Source organism: Plectropomus leopardus, chromosome 4, assembly GCF_008729295.1.
Source record: "Plectropomus leopardus isolate mb chromosome 4, YSFRI_Pleo_2.0, whole genome shotgun sequence".
Classification (NCBI taxonomy): domain Eukaryota; kingdom Metazoa; phylum Chordata; class Actinopteri; order Perciformes; family Serranidae; genus Plectropomus; species Plectropomus leopardus.
Window position 1 is genome coordinate 13,606,220 of NC_056466.1, and position 13,509 is coordinate 13,619,728.

Genomic DNA, 13,509 nt, shown 5'->3' on the forward strand with positions numbered 1-13,509 from the left:
AAGCTCCAAATTAAAGCAGGCACATCAAAGGGCCTGTGTGGAGGCAGCATGGAGATGTGACAGTGAGAGGGGGAACGAAAATGAGTGAGGGGAGAATAAAGAAAAAAAAAAAGAGAAGCCTCATTTACGCAATCCCCGAACGTGACAGAGCCTAATCCAAATCAATATCTGTGAGTGGTAGAGTGTTGTTACAATGCTAGTGTGGAACATATTAGCGGAAGATGAAAGCATCAAAGTGGTTAGCTAGATGAAATTATGTCTTTTATATCACGAGAAATAATTGGAAAAATCTGGGAGAGCAGGCATACATTTTTGCTAACATGCAAATGCTCTTACTGTATGTATGACTGACCACATGTGAACTGGGAGCAGTGGCTTTCTTTGGCTCCAGTGACATTCTACAATGATAACCTGACTGACGGCTCAAAGAAGACTTTTCTCCCACTTAACAAGCCAAAACAAACACACATTATGTGCAATAACAACAAAGACATGAATTTCTTGACTTGGAGACAGCCCACATGTCCACACAGTTTTGGACAGCAGGCTGAAACAATGCTTTTTCTAGGACCTATACAGTACATCCAATTCCATTTACTGCTCATGTGATCCACCTCAGCAGCCTTTTTTCAGCCGATATCTGAGAGGCTTTATCTGTGTCCTCCATGCAGAAGGTAGAGTTAGGGGGGACCACTGGGATCATATTGTCTCAACAGATAATCTTTATTTATTTTTCTGTCCAGGGTGGAAAATTTGCAACGAATCCCTCGGGTTTCTGTAAGTGTTTTATCACTTAGAGATCCTCCACAAGATGTTATTGGGAAATAGGAAGGACACTACGTGATACCGCCCGCATAATTCCCAAGGCCTGTCCAGGAGCCTCGGCTGCTCAAACAACACCCAGGGAGCCTCAGGGCGCTCCGTAAGCATCCCTCTCTCTGTGGCTTCGCACGGCAGAAGAAGGGCAAAGAGGGTTATTGGACAGGAGGGGGGTTTGCGGCCCTACAGCAGTCTGCCTGATTGCATCGCCACACAAGCGTGCCTTCAAAGCCTTCCCCTTCCCACCGCCCAGTTTGACCAGATAAGGGCCCCCTCACGCTGTGGTTCAGCTAGGGGACAGGAAGACACACGGAGGGGTCAATGGCAGTGCCATCTGCTCCCCATGTACAACAAATACTGTACATCTACATCAACAAACGGCCCAAACACATATCCTGGCCTGCATATAGACTCGCTCCTCTATAGGCTTTATATTGGGGCATATACTGTGTAATACATCCAGGATGTTTATCTAACTGCTCATTCAAGTTTCAGTTGATGGAGTCAGTATGTTTGTTCCTTTATTTAGTGCCCAAGACAAATAATGGACTGTTCTTGTGCAGCAGAGAAGGCACGCCGTTGTCGTCACAGTGTTAACGATCTGTATTAAGGGCATGCTGATAAAGGTCAGCTCGCCATGACATCACATTCCTGTCTGTCGCTAACTGCAAGGCACAAGACGTCTCATTCTTGGAGCGCATGGCACGTTGGAATGCAATTTAATCTGCGAGTAACAATTCTAAAAATGGAGGGTGGTGTATCATTTGCCTTGTGGCATTTTTGAATAAGCATGCCAACCCCGACCCCACGCCGCCAAACACACACCCGTAGTTCTTTACTGGTTCCACAACCTCCGCGTCTACACATCAAGCAGTGTCAGCAGCTGTCACAGAGGACATATCATGTTGCACGCAGGCAGCCAGGCCAGTGCCTCCAGGTTAACTTGGCTTTTACAACACCTTTTCATCTTTTTTTTTTTAATACCTCCTTGATATGTCTGTCTATCTGCCTTTGGCTTTTATTCTCCCTGTGCTCTTCTGTGCCACGAACAGGACGCTGGCTCCTGCTGCTAACACATTATCAAGCCAATCAGGAGATAATGACTATCATCTGGATCTATGCTTAATTAAGTAGTTTCCAGTACGCTCTAACAGCACATCTCTGTTTCCCCTGTCCTAAATCTTACACCGCAAAACTGCTCCCTCATGACTTCACCTGAAAAGGTGCTTTCCACTGTTTGGTAGGTAAGACCCGAGGGAGTTTGCCTCTCAACAGCCCCCCCAGAGTCAGTGATCACACTAAAAACTTCAATTACATCTGCGGTTCCAACAATTTGATGAATGAACGGTTTGCTTGCTGAGACAACAAAGAAGGTAGCTGGATACAGTCACCACGCCAGAGTAATAAAACCGGCGAATATCAAAGTGTTTAGTCAGTTTAGAAGACAAGCATGAACTCTGGCGTATAGTATGAGCTGTTCCCCAAGCATGAATCTCTGCAATGAGTGAAACTGTCATGTGGGGCCTTGTCATGGAGCCAAAGAAAACAGAATCAGCTTTGCATAAAGGGAGAAAAGTTACACAATAGAGCCTGTAATACCTGGTCAAACAAACCTGTGATTGATGCATTTCAGACAATGGAATAGTTCAGGAGTGAATGGGATCATGGGACTGTGACCAAACAGTCTTTAGATGATTTTCTGGGAGAGGCCTACATGAGGTGAGTGCTTTACCCAATAGTAATCATGTTTTGTTTGGAAAACACTGCTTTATATTACAGCTAATGGGAAACAAATTGCCTGAGCATGTTGTCCCTTCAAACTGAGGGATTCCCTAATCCAAATCCACAACCGATAAAGAGAGAGAGGCAGCTTTAAACCTCATAACTTCTTCTGTTTTGTTTAGGGGGGAGAGAAAATGACAGGAAGATCGAGGGCTCGTCTCCTGGCATAAGCATGGGAAGCCCCCAAAATAATGAATAAGTCACATTATAATTCACGACACCACAAGGAGATGAGATGAAGAAACACTACAGAGGGTCGAGCATATGGCTGCAAGAGAGACGCAGAGCGAGGAGGAAAATGAGAAAGACTGAGAGACCACATACAGACAGAGCAGAACAATGAGGCTCTTTCATTGGGGTTCGATGATGACGGGAAGATGAGAGGGAAGAGGATGGATGAGGGTGAAGTGTCAGTGCAGCTTTCACGTACAGTGCAACCAAGATCCAGGACCCTGAGAGACGACTGAATCAATGTCAGGCGTGGATATGGAGGCAATGTTTCTGCAATCTTGCAAATCTTTGGATGTGGTGAACATATGGCGGCTATGCAGTACAATGTGCGGGGACTGATGACGAAAGGTCTCTGTGAGTGGATACGTTTCTATGCACTTGTGCGTGTGTGTGAGAGGGAGTGCGTGTGTGTGCGTATGGTAAAAGGGTGGAGCACTGAACAGAGGCCCCTCTAGCCCAGACTTGAAAAGGCATTCTTTCATCATTGCTAATCTCCCAAACATAAACATGAGAGCATCCACACAGTCTCTCTCTCAGGGCCGAGGGGTGACCCTCCCATGACTGGAGATGAGGGACTGCATGTGCACAGGACTGTGCGTGCTTCTGGCTGTTTGTGTTAGGGAGAGTTGCACCGACTGTATCAATCAACATATCAGTTTTATAACAGTTGTTTGTGAACAAATTTGGACCGTTTTTCTCTCTGTGGGTTTGCGTACGTGTTTATGGCTGCGAAGGATGTGCTTGTTCCTGTGCTGACGGGTAAATCAGGCTCCAAACCAGGGCGCGACTCGACACGCGAGGCAGTTTCATCCACAACAACCGTCAATTAGTTATTTTTCCACAATAACTGTGTAACTGCGTGTGGTTTCAGCAGGAAAAATTATGTCAGAAGCACATCATTTTCCGATATGGGGAAAAAGAGAGATTTGATATCACTGTCTGGAAATTGAGAAACCTTGTTCCGAATAGCGAAACACCGGCTATGCCCAACTGAAGAGGGAAAAATGGAAACTGAATTAGCACTTTGACTCTTGGGCACAACCCACAGGGTTCAGGCCGGGCCGAGTTGTACTTTGACAATATTCCTCTGGGCATCGATTGGGTAGGGTTCTCCAGTTCTAATTTTTTAAAAATCAAAATAGCAGTTCTCGCACTTAAATGGCAGGAGTCACATGGGATTGAATTAAGAGGTAAAGAGAAATAACAGCCATGACAGAGTGAAAGGCAGTGTGACGGAACAATGAAGCAATATAGTGGAAGACTCGGAGAGAGATGGCGTGTACACGAGAGAGAGCAAGAAAGAGAGGCTGCAAGGTGACTTGGTTGACAGTATTTGCTTCTGCCTCCCCAGCAGAGAATTGCGTAAAGCCCTTTTCCCACTGCACAAAAAACCCACTAACACCCACTGACATCTAGCTTTTATATTTAATTGGAAAGTTTACAAGTGGCACTCACCCCGGGTCAAATGACTCTGCAGTAGTCAAGGGTATCATCGACACCAATGGAAACACAACACCCAGGTTTACGCGCTAATTGAAGCACCTTTGCCAGTGCGATGCAATGACTGGCTGTCAGAAAGTATTGTCCGTCTCTGTCCGAGACAAAATTAGTCAGCACTGAGTTTGAAAGAGAGACCGAATAAGTGAGAGATACAAAATAGAAGTAACCACTGCAACATTTTACTGGTCTCCATGCTGCTTTCTAGGGGTGTAATGATATGTTTCATGAAACGACACAATGTGTATTACGATACATGGTTGGCGATACGATACAAGAATGATAGGGGCTCATTTAAAGTGATACGATTCAGGGACTAGAAATTGATATTTGCTGCATGTCATCCCCTCTCTTTCCCCCTTTCATGCTGTTGATCTGTCCTATCTATTAAAGGCAAAAATGCCCAAAAATAATCTTTAAAAAATAAATAAATAATTAATTAAAGTTTTTTAAAAAAAATTAAAAGAACACCACAACCAGAAAGGCATCCTCATGTGTTACAGAGCTGTATACACAGCTCTATTCTACTGGCAATGGAAAAGGAGTCCATCGCCTAATTTTAGCAGGTTTTCCCGTGCTTAAAAACCTACGTACACATGCTAATTTTGGTGATAAAAGGGTTAAACATGCAGTGGAGAGTGGTGATCATCTTTTGTGTGCTGCATCGCCATGGAATGCTGTACACACTCGAAGATGAAGATGCACCAGAGAGTGCTTTATGTTGTGCCGAACCTGTTGTGTGTGAGACACAGAGCCAACAACAGACTACTGAAATAACAAAAGAGAAGAGTAAGACGTGGGGCAAGGAAAAACGCCAGCCCTTAGCTTGTGTTATAGGTTTAATACAAAATAGATACAGTAGAAATTCAGGTTTATAATTGGGCTTGCACACAAAACTGCTGCAGTGGTCTGGGCTTTGGTCATTCTTGGATGGAAACTGTGCAGGTTCACGCAGGGTCAGGTCTGAGTTTTGGGCCCCATCAAAGCTCTAAATTGAATCACCTGTGAGTGGCTGTCAAGCTTTCAGGGAGCAGGAAAGGCCGGGATGTGAACTCGCAAAAGGTGGCACTGGGTGTGCTCCTCTCTATAATAGGGCCACTTTATTTCTCAGGCCTGTTTGGATGGCATGAAATAAGCTCAGCTCACATGACATACACATGCGTGCACACACTCATACATCCGACTTGTACACTGCACCATTGCCTGTGTACAAGCCAAAGCTGTTTTTGCAGAGCATTTAAGCGATAAGGCCAGTGAGTTAATGCAGACGTACTGCCGTAATCCAGTTTCCCCCCTTCTGACTCTCAACCCCCCCCCCCCCCCCCGCTCCCCTCTAACAGCTTCTCTGCGCTTCAGCTGCGTATCTGTGACAGATTAGGGCAGATCACCAAGGATTACCTCTACCAGACACAGCCTATACACGCTGACCATAGACACCACCTCAACTCCGCCATAGGGCACACGAGAGAGGGAGGGTGCCAGATTTAAATTTATTGAAGAGTTAAATGTATTGATCATGTGTTGGAAGGTGTGTTTCTTTTTATCAATCCGTATTTACAAAAGTAGCAATATTATGGTTATATTTGCTTAAGTCACATGCACTCTTCACATCCTGTAAGAAGTTAATGTATTGCTGAGAGGGTGCATGATGCCCGGGTACCTGTCGTTCCTTTGGGATGCTGCTGCAGAGTGAATATAGGTCAGGCCTCGTTTTTGTTGTTTTTTGCCTTTGATTGCTGGATAAAAGGTGTCTGCAGTCCCTGCTATTTGCTAATGATCACCCTTTACTAAGAACACGGGCAACGCTCTGTACCCAAAGCCAAATATCTGACAGAGAAATCATTACTTTATTTTCTTTGTTCCAGACTCAACAACTTCATTTCCGTGCGCCACACATCTCAGCATCACCCAGCGGCCTGTTTGGGTACTGCGCACCAGGAGGGGAAAAGGGGGAAAACATGCAGTGAAGGGTTTATCTCATGGATTTGATGTGAGTGTGAGATAAACTGAAGCTGATATCATACCACTTTTAAATGTGTTGCTTTTGGGCATTTTTAAGGGCAACTTTTTATATATGAAATGCATTTAAAATGAGGGAAACTTTCTGCCAAACTTTACAGAGCTGTTCACTGTTATAGACCAGAGAGAATATTTTAGCCATGTCCATGAGAAGAGAGCCTGAATAAATTAGCAATGTCCTTTATCTTTCTTCATCTACACACAGCAGTTGACGGCAGCGATCTTGTTTGTAATCAATAATATATGATTTAATTAATGTGTATACATAAAATATGTATATTAAGTATGTAATCAAGTTTTTAATGATATTCTTTGTAAAGAGACTTAAAATACCTTCTGATACGTGACTGAACCGAAACAGAATATTTCACAGTATTATTAACATTATAAAATTACTTTATGGGCAAAGTCCAATTTGGATTACAGGCACCAATCCTGATCCAAGACTCATATTTATCCACTAATTTGGAAAACGCTTAAAATGCAAATTATTAAGTGAGTGTTTAATCTGTGTTTGGAGGGGGGAAAAGGGTGGGGGGGTGGGGGGGGGGGGGGGCTGGGCGGGTGTTGTGGGTGGGGGTGGGGGGTGGGAGGGGGGGGGGGGGGGGGTGGGGGGGCTTGAGACCCCACCTGGACTCAGAACAAGCGGGGGACTGACTGGGGACGCGGACACTACACAGCACACACTACAAAGGGCTGGCGGGGCGAGGTGCACGGACGCCATAACACAGCCAAAGTCCCATTGTTCTATCCCCGTTTCATCTCCCCTCCTTCTCTCCAAATATTTGGAGGAACGCTCTGAATAACATACTGGTACTGAGAATATTGCACTCTGTATATTGTTGAAAGGAACTTAGGCAGTCGGAGTTTTTCGCTCTTCAAAGACGCTCGCTTTGTTTTGTTTGGGTTTTGTTTGCTCCTGTATTTGAATTGTGTACTGTGATTTTCGTGGATATCTCATTGTTCCAGGATTTGAGATTGTTGGACAGAGAAGCACCCACTGGCTCATTTATTTTCATTGCATCATGTGACTCATTGTAATTGCAACACACTGGGAAAAAAGCAGGCTGAAATGATGCAAAAAATAACAACTGGCCCCTGTTTCCCACTGCCACTACTGGGGGAGCTGTTTGTGAGAGAACTTTCATTCTCCTTCATCATTAGAGTATCAGTTAGGCAGCACCTATATAGACTTCCAGGGTGCACATTTCCATACCCGAGCCAATGGGAAGTCCATGATTAAAAATACAAGACTACAGCTTTGCATCTGAGTTCAAAAACATGGGGCTGAAAGTGCGGAGCTGTGCTATTAATCATGTGATCAATGGGGGATGAGCGCAAAGCTCAACGATGCAGGGCTACAGCAACGTCTTACAGGGTCGTTTGATGGCCCTTTCCTGGGGACCCCAACATTGATTGGGCCCTGAGGGTGCCCTGCGGCGCTGCCCCGTTGCCAGGGCCTGACTGACAGCTCTAATGACGCCTGCCATCGTCGGGCAAGGGACCGCTCCAGAGCAGGCACCAAACTTCAATCGGCCTGTGTGACGTCCAAAGAGTTTTGATTTCTCAGCAGTGGTGAGGGGGTAAAAAAGAGACCCCTGTGGGACACAGGCAGCACCCGGCCTGCCTTTGAATATTTCTCCGTTTACCGCATGTCAGTTCTCGGTGTTGGAGATGCACAGAAGAGAGACGCGGGGGGGTGGCTGTGGTGAATTTTTCATAAGGCAAAGGAGAAAAAAAGGGCCCCACAGACCCATGGGATTAGGTCTGGATGCTGTCATATGAAAGCAAACTTTATGCCATTATGTGTCAATGTGTCACTTCATTGTTTTCAGAACAAAGTTTCAGCAATGTAATGCTTTTGGGTTGTTTTTTTTTTACTTAGTAAGAGAAAAACATGTCAGGTAACTTCTTCATAGTTTAGCGAGGCTGGACGGAGAAGTTGCAACTATCAGTGCTCTTCTCTCTCACACACACATGCGCACACCCCTTCTCCCTGCGATGGAGGGATGTTGAAGAGCAGTGGAACCTCAGAAGACTCATCCTCACTTTGTTCTATTATTCACCATCTCTGGCTTCAGAACTCTCTAGGATCTCCATGGGGTTACACACTCTATCCTGATGGAAAGACTCCTGTGCCGCTGAGAGTCTGTTTACTCCCCAGCCCCGGCCCCGGACCCAGCCCAGCGGCCCACCACTGGAGTATACAACCAGTCCCCTCACTTCCATGCTCACATCAGAGCCATCAAAAATAAATCAAAAACAGACTGGTGCAAGCCATTTGTTAATCTCGTGTTCGCTGGCACTTTTTTAAAATCACTTGCTGAATCAAAAAAAGCGTCATTTTCCGAGATTGGCAGCCCACTTGAATCAACCGGCGGCAATGGCATTCTGGCAAACGTCACAGATACAATTCACTGTACAGTCTTTCCTTTTGTTCTTTTTAGCCAGCCTGAATCTTTACATCTTAACCCACTATGATACAATATGATCCCCTCTCAGAATGCTCATTTGTACCAGCATAAATAGTTATTTGAAAGATAAAAGCAAACATGTTTGTTTTTTGTTTGTGTTTTTTCCTCTTCGCAAGTCCCCAAAGGCATTTATGAGCACTTTGGTAATAAGGACCAGAGAAGGATTTAGCTGGAGAAGAGGAGCAGAGGATGCTTTGATGTACTCTTAGATTAAGTGAAGTCTATGGCGATGTCTACAAAAATACATGCAGTGTATACACTGAGCTCAGCTAGACAGATTCCTCTCTGCTGGCCGTCCTCTCTGGTCCCAAACCACCACAGCATGAAAGACAGTCTGTATGCTGCGCGGTAGCAGGAGACTTGTATGGACCTTGTCGACAGCTTCAGATGAACCATTCCCCAAAGAAACACAAACTGGGGAGTTTTTTTTTTCTCACAAACTTGTTTTTTTCCCCCAACCCAGAAATTTCCCCCAACAGAAGAAAAAATCTAAACTTTTAAAAGACTGGGTTCAGAGTTGCTTTGATTTTTTTGATATATTGCTGTGCTTAAAAGAGATTTAGCAACTAGGCGATGCTCTGAAGACAGGCATTGCCCAAGTGACGCGTCACATCGTTTGAGTCTGAAGATACATGAGTGGGAGAGAGGGGAGGGAGGGGGCAAAAGACAGAGAGAATGATTTTGTAACTTGTTATGAAACAGTCAACACTTTCAATTTTGAATTCATGTTAAAATTTTAAACATTGGACTCAGTGTGATGAGCTATTCAGCCAGAGGCAACGAGAAGTCTCATATCTAACCTTTTCATTTTTTATGTATTCTAATCACTAGCAAACTAGTTAGTAAGCAGAAAGCGAAAGAGCCGGCCAGTGTGTTTTGACGGGGATGTGTGATTCTCAGTAATAATATACAGTAAGCAGGTTTACAAATCAGCAAGCAGGCATTTTCTTAAGAAAACATTCCTTGGCACAGTATGACTGCCATGATTCCCTGTATGCAGTGCAATTTGTATTTGTTTAGGGTGTTAATGAAAGGTTGCATGAATAATTTAACACAAACAAAGCATGTGATTCTAAATTAACTGCAGCTCTGCAAACACATGAAGCAGCTCAACAGTATGGGGTGAATATTCTGGTGATCTGATGCTGACCTCTACTGGACAGCTCTGAAAGCAAGACTGTAAGACCTCTACGGCCATGCAAAGACTGAAGACCTCAACTTCATTATGGTCAAAAATGACTTTTTTTTTCTCTCTTGGAACAATAAAGACCTGCTCTAACATGTGGACAAATATCCAATGTCCCGTCTGTTTATACTTTTTTACTCGTTTTTTTTTTTTCAGCCTCCGTTTTCACAATAAAGGAAACAGTCTTGTATTGTGGCCATGTTTCTGAAGACATCTGAGGTGGTTGAAGTGGCTTTAAAAAAATCATTGGTTTTATTCTTATTCATGTTATATTAAGTAGATAATTTCTTGATATATCAATAGATTTAACTGGGTCATAATTATTATCATACAGTATAACGCTTTCTGTAATCAACCACAAAGTAAGAGATCAAATGGAGGTTAAGGAGGCCCTGTACACAAACCCAGTTAGAATAGAGCTGGAGCAGACTGGGGAGAGTTTGTCAAGGACATGCAGTTAACAGCTGGATTTTCAAAATGGTTACTCCTGAAACAGGCACTTTGTTGAGCAAATCTGGAGATTCAAGATGCCTTTTGCCTTGGCATGACTGCTGATTATTTTGCAGACAATGCAAAGGCAGACAACCTTCACTTCCGAATATGGGTCAAAGGTCAAGTTTGAGCTCAAGATTTTTATCAAGATAAACACCTTAAATTAGAAACATAGAATTGCTATATTTCCACTATCCTGCCTACAGTTTGTTTATCTCAACAATAAAATAACTTATAAGTCAGTTTTCTCAGTTCTACACTCTGGTTAAGGTTAAGGTCTTTTGCCTAAATTAATTATAATGCCAGTTAAAGTTTCTTTTTTACTTTTTATTGCTTTTAATTTATTAGTGTGTAACAATTTTACAATAAGCAAACATGATATTGTGTTTATATTCCAGCTCAACCAACAATTGACTTTTGAGGTCTCCATTGATATTTTAAGGGTTTCAAAAATTATATATTGGCAAATATTCATACTGAGGACTGAGATGCAAGTGCTTTTCAGACCTTACAAAAAAACTTTATTGATTCATTCCCCTCTTTCACTCTCAAACCCACACAAACACACAAATACACACAAACCACACATACAGCTGTAAAGTCCAGTTGCCCCTAAGCCCTATCCCTATGGACAACAAAACAAACCTTTTCCCTTTTTTGTTGCACTTCAAGTTGAGGAAGGCCTACTTCCTATTTCCTCCATACTTTTCATGCCACCCCCCTTGAACACACATTCACACACCCACCAGCACTGCCACCCCACCCTGCTCAATTAACACTGCAGGTCCACGGGTGTGAATTATTTAGCGATGAATTATTAATAAATAATAACAAAGGGGCTCCGGGGAGATGCTGCCCGGTCAATTAGGAGAGAAGGGAAAAGTGAAGGCGAGCAGCGGGGGGTTGGACGCAGGGGATCTGCAGCTGATCTGATCTGCGCCTCATCATTATCGCCGCCCGTCAGACACAATTACCTTGGCTCGGCACTCCCCGGCACTTCAAACAACAGCCCGTCCCTCTGACTCTGACAGCCCTCTACTTTCTACTGCCTCTGCTCAGCCAACACATGCACATCCTCCAACTATCTGGGATATTAATCATATACTGTAACATGGCCACAAAAAAACAACTTTCTGACTGGCAGGTGAAATAATATGTCAGGAAGGACACCTCAAAACATGCAGCAGCTCAGATCAATAGTTCAACTACTATTATGGCTGTGTATTGTACAATGCACATAAAATGTATTCACCTGCTTGGATGTTTTGATGTTTTACTGATTTACAGCATTGCATAAGAGGGGATTTAATGTGGCATTTTTTACTCTGATCAACAGAATGTCAAAGTGGAGACATTGCTGTGAAATTCTAACTTAATTACATACATAAAATACATGTTTGCATAAGTATTAACCCCCTGTAATAGAAAATGAGCTGATCCAGCTAGGCCCCAGAAACATCATTGGTGCACCCAAGTGGAAGTCACATAACTATTTAAATGCTCCACCCCAAGATTGCCTACACTATGAAGATGTTTTGTGAAAAGGGTCCTTTTTTTCTGTTGATCAGTGACAAATAAAATACAAATACAATACTTATTTAATATTCTGCCTATCTTATTTAATACTAATTCAATGTCAAAACACAGTAAAATGTGAAAGCTTCTAAATGTGATAAGTACTATACACTAAACCACTGGTTCCCAACCTGGAGGTCTGGGACCCCACGGGGTCACTAAAGCTTAACAGAGTGCCAATAGCCCTCCTTGAATTTAAAGGGTGTAAGAAAACTTAAAAAAAAAAATAAAAAATTAACAAATATACTGGTCTTATATCTCAGCATTTCATTCATTACTGTAAAGAGATTCATATGATATTGTTATGAAGTCCGCAGTTAAGATGACCAGAGAGATAACAGAGCAATGACCAAGCGTCAGGGAGAGAAACACTAAGTTTGTCAAAAAAGAGGCCTATTAAGTATGTCTGATTGACATAAAAGAAAAAATACATAATACAGAGAATCTTGTAAAAAGTTCATGCACATATCAGGAAAACTCATCTCTGGTGTAATATTCATCTGAAATAATCTACTAAAGATTCATCCAAATCGCTCATTTTACACAAACCACATTCACAAAGTTATTGCACTCACTGTTCGGATAATGGTGCAGTTAAGCAGTTGTTCTGTACTGTTATTGTTATGCTTTGAATATAAAATGAGATATCCATAAAATATGTTACTTAGTGAGGGGTTATCAGTTTACTCAACAACACAAAAAGGGTCCCTATGGGACAAAGGTTGCAAACTACTGCATTACACTACAGTAAACTATAGCAACAACACTTCACCTGTCACACCAGTTAACTTCCAATGGTAAAATAAGACAAACTAAAGGCCAAAAAAGATTGACATGAATGACTGAACAATTGTAAAAAGTGGATGGTGACTATCCAAATACCGTAGAAGAGAATGTTATAGAGCCATCTGATTGTGTAACTTTGAGCCGCTGAGTGAGGTACAGTACACTCTGAGTAAAAGTATCAGTTACATATGAAAAATATACAGTAGTTTCTGGATTTCACTCTACATGCGTCTTTCCGTCTAATTAACTCAAATGGATCTGACTTGTCATGGTTCATCTATAATTTTGCACAAGCCTTTGATATTCAGTCTGCAGATATTAAAAATTCAGGGTTAACGTGTCTCTAAGCCAGTGTGCCTCTGTGTGTGGAGGAGCCTCGCAACACAGGGGTTTGGTTTGATGTGATATGCAGAACTGCAGGAAACTTTGGTGAAAATATTATCTTTTTCTTAAAAACTAGCAATAAACTGTAAATTAAATTGGTTTGAAATCATTTCATCCTTTGCTTCTAATGATAATGGGATATATATTTTGGCATTGAGCAATATGTGTATGTAATGTTGGTAAAATAATACTGTTTCGCACACACATTCACTTAGTCAGGGGGTATTTCAGACATTTTTAAATAGTTTTCAAACTGTTACTTAC